An 18587-nucleotide genomic window follows, 5' to 3' on the forward strand; every position below is an offset into this window, starting at 1 on the left:
TGCTAGTGGATGCCGGTTGTATTGATTACATTGGAATGCAATTGATTCTTATGCTTATGAGTTTGTACAAAAAAGTTTTTTAAAAACTGCTTGAAATCAAAGTATAACCAAAATTAGTGACACAGTCTATATTGGATTGCCTCAGATAGTAATGTTAGTTTTAATAATAACTAGAACATGAATAAATGTTGATCGTAAAAATCACATCATGACTTAGTAAAGGCATATCTTTTTGATCGAGTGTGCAGAGGTGTTCAATTAATGACCTTCCCCGCTCATACCTAAGTTCCTGAGCCGAAACACTTTGGTTATGACAAACAGTGGCATTTGGCATGAGTCACAAGTTTCCTAATTTCCCTAAAAGATTTGGTGGCGGCTCTGAAATCTGGTGATGTAGTCCATTCCTAACAAGAGTTTTGCAATAAAAATAGATTTTCCATAAAAATTGTTGGATCTGGATTCTCATTTTCTGGTTCACATTGCACAAGTGATATTAGATCGGAGATTGTGAGTCTGAACTGTTGGGCGCACTTGGTAACCCCAAAGGTATCCCACAACTGCCCTTCGTTACTAGGGTTTAATTCCCTCCTAGCCCAATGTTAATTTCTTCCACATCATAATGGGAATCATTGAGTTCAACCAGATCTTGGGGATTAATTTATAAATGTCCACTATTCATACTCTTTAGGAGATATTTCCTGAAGGCCAAGGGTAAGGACCACTAACTGGTTACCATGTTAGCCAACTTGGGAAAAAGCGTTGATGATGTAATGATCCTAGTCCGCTACAGTTGGGAATTCGAAGCCGAAAAGGATCATTCAAATCCCATTCCCAAGAATAAGGGTGACCTAGGTGGCCAAATAGATTTTATTCATTGAACTTGTAAACTTTGTCTCAAATGATTTCTAATCGACTTCGTTTCCTGCAAATGTCGGGCCCAAAATAGCTCTCTCATCAAGGGATGCTGAAGTGTTGTCCCAAGTGAAGACGGCCCTTGACTACATTGGCCGAGAAAATTTTGAGGGCCAAGGCTATGCCGCTCACATTCTACTTCGATATGACCCCACGTATGCAACCTTTGCTACTGCTGACAGCGTATCAATCCCTGAAGGGAAGAATCGTCTTGTGGCCATCACATTTGGCGACACCCTCAATTTTGGGGAATTGGGTGGAGTAGTTGAAGTAGTTTGCAACAAAGAAGATGAGGGAAACACGAAGAATAGAGAGTTAGCAAAAAATCCTTCCATAGAAGAAGTCAGCACATCAGGACGTGGTCTGTTGCCTAAGCCTAAGACTTTTTCTAGCCGAGTAGATCTCGAAACTCATACTCGAGAGGACACCGTCTTCTTCATTTTCCAAGACTTGGAGGATCTGCCAAGTTCAAGGGAAGATATGGGCACTGAGAAGTTATCATTGTCTCATCTCACAAAATGGAAAAATGCTGAGAAAATGGTTTCTAAGTCCAAAAGCAAGCCGTCAGATGTTATCGATAGGAGTGGGGAGCCTGTAGCTCTGGCAAAAGAGATTTCTATCTAGAAAAAAGTTGAGGCGCTTAAGGAACTAGCTCCAGAAACAGCAGTTATGTAGCTGCTTCCATCAACCACGAGTAGAGGGGCTCAAAACGCCCTGCCGAGTCAGAAGTACCGGTAGAAAAAAGGGTGCGTGTCTCCTCCGCATTGGACATCATGCAACCTTTTGTGATCTATCCAACAGTGAAGGATGCTAATGTGTCGATGAGCGCTTTAGCGTTCAGGGAGCCCTACATTGCCCTAAGCTTGGCCAAAGCCATTATGCTTCCAATAGACAAAGAGATATTGCATGCTAAAGATGATATTGTGGCCATTTCTATGGTAGCTCAATCGACAATATTGGTAAGTCTTTTTTCCAAATTTCGGTTATTGTTGATTTGTAACTTGATTCTGACATAAAATTTTTGCAAGTTGTCGAGAGGATTGCCGACATTGGACACCAACACTCCAAGTAGTAAACCTAGTTATCAAACTCAATGAGGAATTTTCGTCTAAAGAGAAAAAAGTTCAGACAACGGTTGCTGACCTTGCGGTTGCAACTGAGAAAGCTACTATAGAGCAAACCGGAGCTGAAGCTGAGCGTACTAGGGCTGAGGACGCTAAGAAGTTTCGCCTTATTGCTGAAGAACAGCAGCGACTATTGAAGAAGCATACAAGGCAGCCGAGGAGGAGCTCTAAAAGGTAAGGGCTCAACTCACGGAGGCACAACAAGCAACAACTGATGCTTTCAAGAAGGGGGAAGAGTTGGCTACGAACAATTATGCCGATGAAACGTTTAGGTTTGAGAACGGGGGGTTCAAACACGGATGCACAAAGGCCCTTGAAGTATCCAAGGTCACTTTGGATGTGCCAATCCTGTTCAAAAACGAAAGTGTTGAAGATCTCGACTCTAACCCCGAGTAAAGATGATGTTGACTTGGTTTTGTGTTTGCTTTCGCTATATGTATCCTTTTTTTAGACAGGGCCATTTTTATGTATAAAATGATTTGTGACAATTTAGTTTATTAATGAAAACACCTCTTTTTCTGAATTAACTCAGTGAATATTACTGCCAAACAATTAATTTTATGCTTGTGCACTTGTTAAAATGTCATGTGTTTGTTTAAAAAATTATGTTTAAACTTGGCAACATGAATTCAAATGGGTCTTTCACTCGACATCAATATGATAGTAAAGCGGTATACATCTCTTGTCGAATGATGCATTCAGATTAAAGGCAATGCGCTAGCTTAGTATCCATAAAATCGGCGATTAGCGCCACAACTTACATTTGTGAACTTGACAACGAGCATAGAATTTCACAAACGAGAGAAATTGTGCCGAATGACCTATACTGATGGACTTGGCAATGAACACAGAATTTTGCAAGCAGAAGAAATTGTGCCGAATGGCTTGTACTAATGAACTTATCAATGAACACAGAATTTCACGAACAGGGGAACGTTTGTTAAATGAACTGTGCCGACACGCCCCTACCCAAATTGGGAAATGAAAAGAATTCAAATGGAAGGCGACCATCATGGAGTTGCCCCAATAAATGGCAGTGCGTAAGCTACATGATGATACGACATGCTCAACGCGTGACAGTCTTCCAAGTGCTTTGAAAAGGGTGCCAATTATGGCTATTTAGAGGAACGCATGCTGGCCTATGCCATTTGTGGCTTTTGTCAAATGTTGATGTTTGTGAGGTGGAAGATTGTATTGTTCCTTTGAAACCATAAGCGGTTGCTCCTGTGCCTTAAGCTTTCTCAATCAACTGCAAAATTAACCACGAAATAGCATTCTGCAGCTGATCGTTATTGTTGACAACCACTGAGATCCTTCTACAATGACTGGAAAGGTCATTTTTGACAGTAGAGGTGAAGTGAGGAGTCTCGCTAAATTGGACGCAATGATGGACCAGCGGTCGCATGGCGATTCCAGTCATAAAGGTTTGGTTGAAATAGAGGAGGAAAATCTATGATGCTCATCCACCAATCTCATCGAAGCTCTGATCGACAAGAACAACAAAGCAGATCGCCCAAGGGCGATGGACATGATAAAAGGGGCAACATAAAAGCTGGCACTCTAAATGTAGGAGAGCTAACTAGGCTGCCCTGCCATTTGAGCTTCGCGGTCTTTATTGGGAATAGACAATAACAGAGGCTAACTCATTGGTCAACAACAACGACCCCAACGTGGCCGTTGATTTCGCGCGCCAAATCATCACCAAAGAAATCCAAAGATCGTTATCAAACGTCAATGACTACAAGGTCTTTCGGCAAGGGATTTATGGAGCTGTGAGGAGGCTCTATAGTTCGTATGACATCAGCATGCACCTCCGTGATGCCCAAGCTGAGGTTGGGAGGAAAGATGAACTAATTCAAAACTTGTAATGGTGTCTAATAGAAGCCAAGAAAAAATTCAAATCAGAAGCAAAAAGAGCTAGGGTGGTAGAGAATAAAGCAACGGGGGTTGTTGATTTGGCAACAACCTAAAACAAAAGAGTGCAATGCCAAGTGGTTCATGCTTTATTCGATCTGGAAACTACACAATTTTTTCCGAATGACCATTAGCAAAGCTGAGCTTATAACCGAGGGTTTATAGAAGGGAAAGAGCTTGGCGTGCGAACCACCACCGAAAAGCTCGCTGATGACCTCTGCCGATGTGAGAATCACGGCTTTAAGCATGGGTGGACCAAGGCCCTCCAATCAGCGAGTATGGACTCTGAATCCCCACTTTATAAGAACTTTAAAATGCTGTTTAAGGCATATGATGCCGAGAAGACGAATGACAAAGAAGAACGCCCAGAAGCTTGCTAAGAACAAGGCTCTTATTGCGACTCCAGTTTGATTCTTTGGTTCAACAAAATAAATCTGGATGTTATCTGTGTTTCTTGTTTTTAAATGTAAATTCATAATGTAATTTCTATTTTTATGTTTTGTAATCTGCACTCATTTCCTTAATGAAATCCAAGATTACTTGTGTTGCAAATGATACATATAATGTGTTGTTCCGAATTCGGAGGCTTTTGCTAATGGCGCTTCGTGTCGAGCACAAAGATTACACCGAATTAGGAGACTTCTACTGATGGTGCTCCATGCTGAGCACGAAGATTGCTCTGAATTTGGAGACTTTTATTGATTTGAAGTGTCGATCAATTTCAAGCATTTGCAAGGTTGATGAACAATACATCCTATGTCATTGATTGCCTGTATAAATATGTAGAGTTTGTCAATCACAAAAAAGTAGAAAGCGAAAAAAACTTACATTAGTTGTAAAATTTGTGCAAATATGTAGAGTCCCAAGTCCGGGGTAATTTCTTGCCACTCATATCTGAGAGGCGGTATACCCTTGCCCCAATGATGGAATCTATCTGGTAAGGGCCATCCTAGTTTGGGCTGAGCTTGCCGTTAGTGGGGTTTTTGCCAGCAGACATAACTTTCTTTAAGACCAACTCTCCTAGCATATAACCTCAAATTTGCACTTTTTGATTTTACGACTTAGCCAATTACTGTTGATAATGGGCTATCTTGACTAGTGCCTTATCTGTGCGTTCTTTAATTAAATCAAGATCAAGTGCAAGCATCATATTGTTCTATCCAATATCAAATGCCCTTGTTCAAAGAGAGCGTAGGCTGATTTCAAGGGGTATGATTGTCCGATGGGCCCAAAGTATACTACAGATAAGCTGGTGAAGAAAAGTATGGCCGAATCCCATACATATCACACAAGTCACGATACACCCCATAGTCAAATTGAGTCTCATTATCTGATATAAGTGCCCTAGGGATGCCAAATCGTGTTATAATGATCTTCCATATGAAATGCCTGACATCTGTATCTCGTATATTGACCAACGACTATACCTCAACCCACTTAGTGAAATAATCAGTAGTAACGATCAAAAACCGTTTATTTCCTTGTGCTCTCGACAATGGCCCTACAACATCTAATCTCCACTAAGCAAAGGGCGAAGGATTAGTCAAAGAAGTCAACTCTTTGGTGGGAAAATGCTTAAGAGCATAAAACCTTTGGCATTGCTTGCACTTTTTGACATACTCTTCTGCATAAGTTCACATGGTTGGTCACCAATATCCTTGAGTCACTGCCCTATGAGCCAATGATGGGCCTCCTAAATGGGCACCACAGCTCCTCTCATGTATTTTGGCTAGAAAAACTTCCACTTTGTCCGAATGGACACACTCAAGGTAAAGCCCCCAAAGAGATTTCTTGTACAATTTCCCTCAGGTTCAAGATAATATCTTAGGACTTTGTTGCGTAGTTTATGAATCTTTTTTTTTTTTTAATATCTTTCAGCAACTGTTCGAAAGTTAGAAACGCAGCTATAGGATGCATCCAACTCGAACCCCTATAGATGACAAATACAATTGGCTCACCTTGGGGTAGATCAAAACTTGATCCGGGAATGAAACTCATTTCAATAAACACTTGCCCTCCGAGTCGACAGTTGAGGCTAAATATGCCAAGGCATCAACATAAATGTTTGATCTCAGGTTATCTAGTTTAGTTCATGGCTATCAAACTTCCCTAACAAGGCACTAGCCGTTCACATATAAGCTGATGTACGATCATTTCTGGCAGCATGTTCTCCTTTCAACTGATTAATAACCAGCTTTGAATCATAGTAGACCTGCAAACGCTTGCCTCCCATTTGCAGTGAATTGCTCAGGCCGACGAGGAGGGCTTCATACTTGGCTTCATTATTTGAGGCATCAAAGCAATGTTTAACTGACTACTTAATCATTGCTTCCTCAGGGGTCATCATAACGACTCTTGCCCCACTGCCATGCCGGTTTGACAAGCCATCACAATATAGTTTCCATATATCCCCTACTTACATTCGTCACTCTTGTGGACAAGAGACTAATTGGCTCGGTGTGCTTAACTCAACATCAATCGCTATTGCTTTGGTAAATTTGGTAATTAAATCAGCAATGACCTGACCTTTAATGGATATTCTTGGGAAAAACCTAAGGTCATGTTGCTAAAGTTCTAGTGCCACTTAAACACTCGCCCAGAAGACTCAGGTCGGCGAAGGACTGAATGAAAGGGGTGGCTTGTCAAGACCTTAATGGTATAGGCTTGAAAGTAATGCATCAATTTCCTGACTACCACCACAAGGGCTAGAATCAACTTCTCCAAGGGTAGATACCGAGTTTCGGCGTCGACTATTAATTTGCTAACGTAAAAAATAGGTCTCTGCTTGCCGAGTTCTTCCTTGAGAATGACAACACTTACTGCATGATCTGACGTCGCCATGTATAAAACAAGCTCATCATCTATCTCTCGAGTTGATAACAATAGGATAGGACCGAGGTAAGCTTTTAGCCCCTCCAAAGCTTCGTAGCATTGCGAAGTCCACTTGAATGGCCTACATCGATCGGAGGATCGACTAATGAATCTGTTCAGTGTCACTGCCATACCCATCAATTTCTGGATCTCTTTAATAGTTCTGGGAGAGTCGAGTTCCATTATGGCCATAATTTGCTTCAGATTGGCTTTTATTTCACGATGATTCACGATATAGCCAAGGAATTTGCTTGAGCCAATGACGAATGCACACTTTAAGGCATTGAGCTTCATTTTGAACTTTTGCAGAATATCAAAAATAGTCACAAGGTCAGACAGATGAACATTTTTTTCTTTGGACTTCACCACAATATCATCAATAGACACCTCCATAGTCTTGCCAAGTTGGTCTTTGAATATGGTGATGACCAGTCTCTGATAAGTTACCTCGACATTTTTTAGTCTAAAGGGTATAACCTTATAGCAATAGGTTCTCTTGGAGTGAGAAATGTCATTTTTTCCTAGTCAGCTGCGTCCATAGCAATCTGATGATAGCCCTGACAAGCGTCAAAGAAACTCATCCTCAGATGATGCGCAGTGGCATCCACAAGTTGGTCAATTCGAGAAAACATAAAACAATCCTTCGGACAGGCTTTATTCAAATTCGTGAAGTTAACACAAACCCTCCACATCCCCATCTGCTTCTTCACCAACACAATATTGGATAGCCATGTGGGATAAGTTATTTCCCGTATTGCCCTAGCCTCCAGTAATTTGTTAACTTCTTTAACAATCGCTGTAACATGCTCAATAGCTAATCGACGACTTCTTTGTATAACAGGTTGGGCTTTCGGATCCACATTTAAGTGGTGTATATCCACTTTTGGGGCAACTCCAGGCATCTCATGTGGAGTCTCTACAAAAACATCAATGCTGCTAAGAAGAAAGACAACTAGCCTTATTGTTCGACAGCATTAAGACCCGCTCCAATGAGAAAAAAAAAAAATTCTCAGGATCTTCGAAAATCACGACCCGATCCAAATTCTCAATTACTTTACTTGTTGGAATCTTCCCCACATCTTCAAGAATCTCCTGGTCTGTAATCTCTATTGAATTAACATCATGCTTTTTTGTCTTTTTTGTGAGAGTCGTAAGGTAACATTATTTTACCGATTTCTGAGGTCCCCGAATTTGGTCAATGCCATACTTGGTAGGGAGCCATAAGAGCTGATGGTATGTACTCAGCATGGTCTTCATCGCATGGAGCCACATTCGGTCCATAACTATGTTGGAAGAAGATGGGAGCTTAACAATTGGGAATTTTATATCTAGTATCTTAGTGCTGGCATAGACCGGCAACACAATCTTGCTGAGCAGGTATTCAGGGTTGGCAACCAAAGATTAGATAATCGACTGGTTTGAGATCCTTGTCTTTGAGGTCGAATTTGAGGAAGGTTTTGTAGTACATAATTTCTGAAGTGCTCCCGTAATCGATTAGGATTCGCTCAATGGAGTACCTGTTTACCCTCAACTCAACAACGAGGGCATCATCATGGGGAAAAAGCTAATCTCATTAGTTGGCACCCCTCACTGCCTCTTTGGCTACAACTCTAACTCTAAACGAGGCTGTGCAGACCCCTTGACCCGAGTTTATCTTGTTCATAGGTGGGATGTTGTAGATCACGTGAATCACACCGAATAGGGGAGATTCTAACCGTATGGTTAAAGCATTGGCCGGTGCAGCCCTGTTTGAGAGGTAATTGGACAGATGACCATTCCTTAACAAATCCTCTAGATGGTCCTTTGAGGCATAGCATTTGCCCGTCAAGTGGTCGTGATCTTGGTGATATTCACACCTCTAATCTCTCATTCTCAGATTAGGGGGTCCAGACATTTTGGCTAGCCATTTGAAATAAGTGTGGTGTTTGATCTTCGGAAGGATCTGACTAATTGGCTCCAAAAATTCAATATACTTTTTGTCAAACCAACTTTGACACCTCAAGTCAACTTGATACTGTCCATTCCTTGGGTGTGAATCTCGGCGGTTATCCATTGTAGACCTTCCACTCTGTTCTAGACTCCTTCTCAGCGATGTAAGTCCTCTGACTGGTGGAACAACTATTAGTGGCTAAGCCATCATTGGTGCAATCGATTCTAGGGCTTGAAGCCTTGCATTTAGTCAGAGCATATCATCTTTGACCTTACAATACTTCTCAACTTTCTTCATCAGGGCCCAAACTGACTTTGGCAGTCTAAGCTTTGAAGCGAGCTGTCTGGGTGGAGTCCCATTTTAAAGGCGGTCATAGCTATAGCATCATTGCAGTCATCATTAACATGATTAGAACGCTCCCAATATTGTGCCGAGGAGGGTCTCATTGGGTCCAATCTTCATTTCCTACAAGGAATTTGCTTGCTTGGGCTGAGTTTCGTTGGTGATAAACCTGGCCCGAAAAGATTTCTGAAGTTGATGAAAGCTCTTGATGGACATTGGCTAAAGCTTACAATACCATCTAACAGCTAAAGGGCCTAGGCTACTAGGGAATATTTGGCACATAAGCGCTTCATCTTCTGCATGCAACATCCTAGCTTACTTATAATGACGTACATGGTTAGTAGGATCCAACTTTCCATCATATAGTGTAAATGATGGAGTCTTAAACTTCTTGGGCAAGGCAGCCTTAGCTATCCGTCGGACAAATGGATTGTGCCTATCCTCTAAGTTGAAATCTTCATCCTTTCATTTACACGCCCGATATTGTGCCCGTAGGGAGTTTTCTTCATCAAACGAGCTCAAGTTTATATGTCGGTTATGTTTTCTAGGCTCACCCTGAGATAAATCGGTAAAGTTGTTACTAGCACCACATCTCTGAGGACGATGTTATTTGATTTCCCTTACTGAAGAACGGCCACGTTCTTGGAGCAAAGCTTTTTGAGACTTCACCAGCTTTTGAAAACATTGTTCATTGCATTTGGCTCGGTCCAACAACGTACGTATTATGTCTTTGGTAGACGTCAGCAGTACAGATGAATTTGGTGGATCAAAGTTTAAGATTCGTCGGACGAGAGTTTCTTTCGGGTTGGAGGAACCTCCAGGTGCCATAGAATCAACTTCAGTGATTGGACGATCATTAGTTAGGTCTGCTATGGATGAGTTTGAATATTCCCACAAACGACGTCAATTGTGAGAGGTGGTTTTACAATATTCCTTCATCCCGAACAGACCTTTGTTTGATTCTCGCTCCAATGCCTAAAACAAGAAACACTTCGATTAAGGGTGTCGAAATTAGCTCTCTAACTGTTAAGTCAGATTTTGGATGAAAGAAGATAGGTTAGATATTTAGGAAATGAAGTGAGTTTGGATGAATGTGAATACCTTCTCATTCCATTTACCTTTCTTTTATAGAGATTTGGCGTAGATATTTTCTACATAATTTGACCTACTTGTCATGGTCATCACAATGTTAGGGCCTAAGTTCTTATTACATCTCCGGACAGGGACAACCTGGGCCCATTTCGATACTCTGTATGAATGGCTGTCGATTCTGTCGGTACCACTTACTCAGTGTATCACCTAATTGGTGAAGAGGCTGCTCAGCGTTAAACTTCTACAATCCAGTGGGCTTGGTCAGATTTGGGTCCATGATGGTCCTGAATGCACTCTGTTTGCCGAATGTGCAATTTTTATACTCAGCTCACACAGAGCTCACTATAAGTGTCATTTCAATGATCTGAACCATTCTTTTTGTTAGGCATTTCATGTATTTTATTTGTTGCAAAATTAGGTCAATCCGATAATCGTAACATATTCAATTTTTGCGTTTGTGTTTTTAAAAATAAACCATCATTTTTTGGTGCCAACCACGATAAATTGAATAGTTTACGACTATCAAATCGGCCTATTTTTTTGGTGTATAAAATATACAAAGTCTTTGACAAAATGAATGGTTTAAATCTATTGGAGAAATTAAACAAGATTTGCTGTTAGAATAAAATACCAAACTAATAATAAACCAAAAATAACAAATAAATATTATTAGAGAGAAAGTTTAGAGAAGCCTATATGGTGGTCGAGGCACGCGAATTGCGCTCTCCTTAGGAACGATAAACCCTCTTCTGCACCAAATTGAATGGTGTTGCTCCCCCAAGATACAACGACCTTCAAAATCACTTGTGTATAGCAAAGTGAATTTCGCTAACCTTGAATTGCCCAATACTCACTTATAAACTCAATATACTAAACTCACAAGGAAAAGAACGGAGCAAAAGAATAGGTGAGGAAAGACTTCTTTTCTGTGTGTTTTGAAACAACGTTGAAGTCTTATTTATACACACAACTAAATAACAATAAATTAGATATTTAGGAGATATTGTAGGATAACTCAAAAGATTAGGAAACTAATATTAACATTACAAACTTATTCCTAAAAAGATGTAAATATCAAATAAAATAAAATAAATTAAATATAATTTTAAGTTACAAAATACGAGAATGATTGAAACAAAACTTGTGATAGGCTCCACCATCCAATCTACTTTATGAACTGAAGAGGAGCTACCTTCGTATGATATATATTTATTTATTATCTTCCACAGCTAATTGAATTGTAAATATCGACTTGCATTTCTGCTTCTTTTTAACCATTAACTATTGCATTGAGTGTTTCTTTTTACACAATGAAATTATCTCCTTATTAATTTTTTCCTGTTATATGTCCTCATATTTCAAATATATCCTCATCCATTAACCTTTCAAATTCTATTTACATTCCATTTTTCAAACCCTAACTTCATACTCACTCCAACCATTACCTCTAATTAGTGCAACCACTATTTATAACCAAACCCCCCACCCTCAATTCTCTCTTACTCTAACAACTACCACCTTTCAACTCCCTAACCCCTACAACCCTCCTACACCCCATCAACTACCACTCCACAACACACAACCCATTTCCTCCCTAGTGACCACCATGCCACAACCTTCAACTCTTTGCCCCTCGTAGCCATCACCCACCCAAGCAACCACCACCATGCAGCTCCTTCTACCCCTGCAGTCCTTCCTCACCCTAGTGACCACTACCCTCGTAACTCCAACCTCTGCAACTCCCTCGTTCCCTCTCCTTTCCTGCATTTTTTCTTCAACCTTTATGACCCTTCATCTTTACGACCTCTACTTTAAGGTTTTAAGAGAGAGAGAGAGGAGGAGGGGGAGGGTTTGTTTTTGTGTGTAAATAAAGGCACTGTATGACCTTATACTGAATGACTTCCCTCCATACTACTATCGTCCATACTCTATTTTGTTTGTCCCATCGTGGGCTTATAACAATAATCTAAACCATTCATCTTGTTAGCTTAGTAGTAAAGATGAGTTATGCAAAAACTCAATTTTATCAGATATCAGTAAAGACATATACACAATTTATATTTTCTTTTAAAAATAGATGACAACTGTGAATTTAAACATAAATCTTATATTTTATAAATAAAATGCAATTTGTTTATCTATTCATTGATAACTGTTGAAATTGATTTTTTGCACAAATGATTTTTATTACGAAATTTATACGACGAATGGTTTAGATCATTATCGTAAACTTAAATTGAGACCCACAAAATAAAGTATGAAGAAGTACGCAAGATAGTGGCACAAACACTACAACATTTTCTTAGTTTAGTGACATTTGAAAGTGCTACAAAACTATTCTTCTAATGACATTTTTTGGCCTTGTGGCATTTTGAACAAGTGCCACTTCTATCGGTGCCACGGTAGATACGAGTGCCACGGTAAATACTTGCAAGTGCCACTGCACCATCATGGCTGAAAACTTTCAATGACATTTTAATGTCATGGTAGATATTATTTGTGGCACTATCAAACGCCATTAAAAAAAGAGTTAGTGACACTTGTAAGTGTCATTACACCATCAAGACTAAAACCTTTCTGTGACACTTTAATGTCATGGTAGGCACTATTCGTGACACTATCAAGTGTCATTCATGACGATAATTCGTTGTAGAACAATTTGATCCGCTCTTGCGAAGACTCGAACCGCCAACCTTCCGCACCATAAACCTTATACACCACACTCTTCCCACTACACCTCTATAGCACCACATGATTATATATGCAACATATATTATTTATATAGTACATACATCCATATTAATATAAAAGTATATGTATAAACATAATTATTTTATTGAACATAATTTATGTATAATAAACTATTTACTACCAAAATAAAAAAAAGACCACTTTTGGTGACTAAAAATATTTTTTAGTCGCCAATTCTATATTTTTGGCTACTAATTGTTTTTTAGTTGCTAAAAAACTTAACTTTTGTCAATCAAAATCGGATTTGATCGCCGAAAATGCACTTTCAGCTAACAAAATTTTGGCCACCAAAAAATTTTATTCCTGCCTTAGGATTTTAGTTCTCCTGCGCTAAAAATGACCACTTTTGGCGACTAAACTTATTTTTTAGTCGCCAATTGTAGACTTTTGGCTATTAAATTTTTTTTTTGCACCAAAAAGCTTTACTTTTGGCTACTAAAATTTTTTTGGTCGGTAAAACCCATATAATCAGCGACCAAACTTATTTTTAGTCGCCAATTGTAGACTTTTGGCTACTAAATTTTTTTAGTCCCCAAAAAGCTTTACTTTGGGCTACTAAAAATTTTTTAGTCACTAAAACCCATATAATCAGCGACCAAACTTAGTTTTAGTCGCCAATTGTAGACTTCTGGCTACTAAAATTGTTTAGTCGCCAAAAAGCTTTACTTTTGGGAACTAATACTCTCTCGTTGAATGAGTCCTGACTTAAATTGAACTTGTCTTGGGGGATCGGGCCAAGTTCTTAGGTTATAGTCTCTTACTCAGAACGGATAATAGGATACCTTGGTGATCTCTACGAGGAGAACTGCCTTGAATCTACGGGAGCGTAGGAGGATTTTCTTGTAACAAAAAAAAAAACTCATTTTTTACTAACTAAAATACAAAAAAAGATAATTCTTTATTTTACCTAATTTCTTTTTTAGCTATTTACTCCAACGCAACTCTTTATTTTATCCATGTATACACACAAACTATTTAAAAAACATCTCAAAGCTCTTCAAATGTAGCTAGTTTTGATTTTTTTTTTTTTTTTTTGGATGAAAACGACTATTGTTAATAACTAGCTCATTAAAGTAACTAAAATATAATAATATTAACTATGATAACTAATCAGACTCATTTAAAAAGTCCTTTAGAGATGCTCTAACAGCATATCCAAGCGAACCTATAACAGTCGACATGTTGTTTGAATGAAAACAGGAAAATAGAAAAAACCATCGTAAATTGATTTTGATGGGAATTGGCTCTTATTTTTTTGAATTTGTTTTTTTCCTCAACCCATTTAGGTTTTGATTGGACAAATTAGAAAAATAAAAAATATTAAAAATAAAATAAATTAATAATAGTTGATTTTTTAGATTTTTTCATTTTTTTTTTTTACTTTTTTAAATTTTCTACATTACATGAATCTGAAAAATAAAATATTTTTTTATCATAATTTATTTTAAAAAATTAAAAATACAAAATACAAATATAACTTTTTAAACCAGATGTCAAACCATACCACTATCTATGGGAGGCTGAATCTAGGAACGTAGGACTTGGTGAATGTGCACTTACAAAAACATCATTGAGGGGAAAAAAACAACCATTGTTGGACCATAAATTAACATCTAGAGAGGTACAACAGATTTGACAAAAAGTTGGAAGTTGATTGTCCTATCTTTAGCCAGTTGGGGTCTCTCCATGTGGGTTGTGGTCACATAAGTTTGAAATGGACCACCATAAAATGCAAATGAGTATATCCCAACAAGCGGCGGAGTCAATATTTTACTTGAGAGAAAATAAGATAATATTAAAATAAATTATAAAAAAAATTAATTATCATTATTTCGAAACTATTCTTATATCATTTGTATCATAATAATAAACTATCGTGACCTTTAAATGAAGAGAAATTACAAACAATTAGAGTATAAAAGTCAGAACAAAAAAATGCTAACAAAATATACATAATCAAAAGTGATGTTTTCTTAAATTTCTTTAAGAAGCAAACAACGAATCAATTTATACCCCATGTTCGATGTAATGGTCGGTTCAATTGGCTGAAAGAAGAATGAGATTTTTTTTTTCTTTTTCTTTTCAGTGATACTACAATATCCAGAATTATCATATTGTAATTTAGATTTATTTTATATATGAATTTCATACTATATAAATTTAATCTCAACCACTCAACTCTCATTCGGGATAAATTCAGAATACTTAAGTGGGGTTCATAAAATTTTTCTGTTTTATTCTATTAATGTAATAATTCAAATCAATCAATTTACTGATTAACAAAATCTTGATAACGTCAATCTCTCAAATTAATCCATGCATGACAAAGAAGTCATATTTCAATTGAGCAAATAGACAAAAATAAAACTAAAAATAAAACTTGATTATAATGCGATAAAAAAATATTTATATAAAGAAATTTTATAGTAAAATAAAAATTTAATCATTAAATTATAAGAAGTTTTGATGAAAAAGATTTTTTTTTTTTAATTTTTAAATGTGGATAACTAACAAATTTACGGGCATACATAATTTTTTTTTTTTTTGGGAGGGGGGCGAGGAGAAATCCACGGTCTAACCGTAATAACAAATTATACCTTTAAATTTTAATTATGTCCATTTAAATTTTAAGTTTTTAACTTTACCACAATTCTAAACATTTGTGCATTTTTGTGTGGAGTAACAATTTTTTATTTTATTTTTGCAACACGTGCCATTTTCTTATTTGTTATTATAAATTAATATAAAATAAAAAAAATTATTTTTACCACGAACCCTATTACATAGAATGAACTCTCATTCCCCAATATTACCCTCCCCCAACCACCACCTTTCTCCCACCAACCGAAATTAATATAAAATAAAAAAAATTATTTTTACCACGAACCCTATTACATAGAATGAACTCTCATTCCCCAATATTACCCTCCCCCAACCACCACCTTTCTCCCACCAACCGCCCTCCTAGAATCATGTTATCTGCTCCGATTATGAGAACCCGAATATACAAATAAAGTAAATAATTAGATAATAATAATTTTACAAATCTCAAATATTTTATTATGAATCTTTAAGTGCAAATTAAATATTATTGGAGGATCTTTTAATTAATTTTAAACCTAAAATAAATTTATGGTGAAAGTCATTGATTTAGAAGCAAGATTTATTGTTTAAAAAAAAAATGGAGAAGAGGGTGTGACTTGAACTCTAGACCACAAAATTAATAAGTTAGGCTCCTACCATTTGAGTTGCATATAACTTATACATATGTTTTGTATATTTATCTATTTATTTGACCTATGTGTGCCCACCACTAGTATAAAATAAAATAAACACAAACCCTAACTCTTGTTATAATTGTTTTCCACAACACTAGCAGCCGTGGGTTTATGAAGGAAAGAGAGGGGTTTTTCAATCATCAAGATTATTGTTGTAGCCAAGAAGGAGAGTTTTGGGTGTGTTGTGGTGTGTGGCCTCCTAGGTTTTCTTCTCATCTTTCTTTGTTCTTCATCCTTATTCTATAATTATTTTATTCATTGATGGAGAGATTGTAGGTGTATGTATTTTGTGTATATATATATGATGTTAAGAAATCTGAGGAGTTAAATTGATGTATAAAGAATGACTGTAATTCTTAGTTCAAAAATTCTGCATCGAATCGCAAACTTTAAAAATCAAGAAACCATATCAAACGGATGAATTTTAATCTGAAATTTTTACAGCAGATTACTTACATATTGAATTGCATATCTGATTTTTTTCATAATTTTTGGGAGTCGAAATCCATATAAATTGAGGTATTCAAATCTGTCCAGGAAACCAGTCCGAAACAGTAAATTCGGGAGTGTTGTTCTCTTTGGGTATAAATCCAAAAATTATCAAATTAGTGTCATTAGAACCGGTTACGAGTCTAGTTTCGTACATTTTTGGCCTTGCATTGATTGCTCTTGTATATTAAGAGAACCGTCAATTTCTTTAAAGTGCTGCAGAAAACAACCTATTTGGATATAATAAATTGTAGATAATTATTTTGATAAGCAAATCAAGAGAAACCAATTGGGTTTGAAACTTAGGATATATTAGATCATATCTGGAGGTTTTTGGAATTTTTTTGAATAGCGAGGAGTGGGTTTTGTAATTTTCAAAGTTAGCGAATAGATTGGGAAAACTTGTTTAAAACACTGTTTTATCTTAAAATTATTTTTAGTTAAGTTTCGATCGGAACCTATGTCTTGGGTGATTTTAGACCTTGAAGAACATGAACTTAGATAATATTTAAGAGTAACGGTGAGTTGGGTTGAGCCGTGTTAGTGCGCTTTAGTTTGGGGTTACTTAGTTCGTATTCTTTAGTATTTTTAAATTAGTAGTGACGTGTAGTTTTCATATTGGTTCAGGGCACTAGTTGGACTTTCATAATCTATTCGAGGATTATATTATTTCGTTTCCAGGTGAGTAGTTTCATGCTACGTATTTTTATAAATGTTCCCCTACCCTGAACTGTTGGAAAATTAAATTGTTGTTTCAAGACTAAACTGTTTTGATAAATTATTATATTATCAATGGAATCAAATTATTTCTGAAACATGTGTGAACTTGGCATACTGTAAACTATTTGTTTTGGTCTCATGTTTATAATGATGAACTACCATGTTTTGCAAAACTGATGTGTATTGATTTTTGGGACCATGTGTGTATTTAGTCCAGGGAAATTATTCCACTGTGTGTGGTGACTCTGGCCACTAGGGAACAGATCCGGGTTGGGCCGTGATGACTCTAGTGCTCAACGATTGTAAGGAAAAGACCTTTAAAAATAACTAGGTGACCTTCAATCGGATCGTCTTTGAGAAAAGGCCCAGGTGCCACCCTGAGGATGACTCTTAGTTCGGTATTGGATCCAACGGGGCTTATAGCCTTGAGAATTGTGTGGCAGATTATTTGTTTTTATTGGTACCCAGAAAATTATTGGTGTTCATGTTATAATCTGTTTTAAGTGAAAATTTTCGTTTATCATGTTCTTGCGAGAGATGAGTATTTTAAATGTTGAATTGTGGAACCTTCTTTTTGAAACAGATTGTATTTACCAAACATTATGCCAATCTAGTTTCTTTGATATATATCTTATTTTGGAATTGAACCCTGTTTTCAAAACTGTATTTACTATCCATGTTGCTACTCACTGAGCTGTCAGTTGACTTACTTGTTTACCATTTCCAGGTGTTAGAAGGACTTAGAGTGGATTCATGGCGTAGCGGGGACTCAATTGCATGGACCTCTAGGGCATTTATTTAATTTGTTTTAGGTTGCTTTGTCGAGTTTTGTGCATACATTGTGGTTGGGTTTTATTTAGAATTATTTTATTTTGTGGGCGGTTTGTGTCCCATTTAGTATATATATTTTTTTAGGAAGTTGGTTATGACTTGTTTTTCACTTGTGGCATGTCAGTGGATTGAGTTTTGGTTATTTATTATTGGACTATGGTTTAATTGTTCAAGGTGATATTGAATGCGTGTTTAGGCTTACGTGTGCCTTGGGCTAAGGCCCTGTGGACCACGGCCGGTCATACTCAGGTTTGGGGTGTGACAATTGTGGTATCAGAGCTGTAGATTTATCGAGTTACATATCTTGCATTTCATCATTTAGACGAGGTCCGA

The sequence above is a fragment of the Camellia sinensis genome, chromosome 13 (genome assembly GCF_055761805.1).
Source record: "Camellia sinensis isolate YWXY chromosome 13, ASM5576180v1, whole genome shotgun sequence".
NCBI classification, from domain to species: Eukaryota; Viridiplantae; Streptophyta; class Magnoliopsida; order Ericales; family Theaceae; genus Camellia; species Camellia sinensis.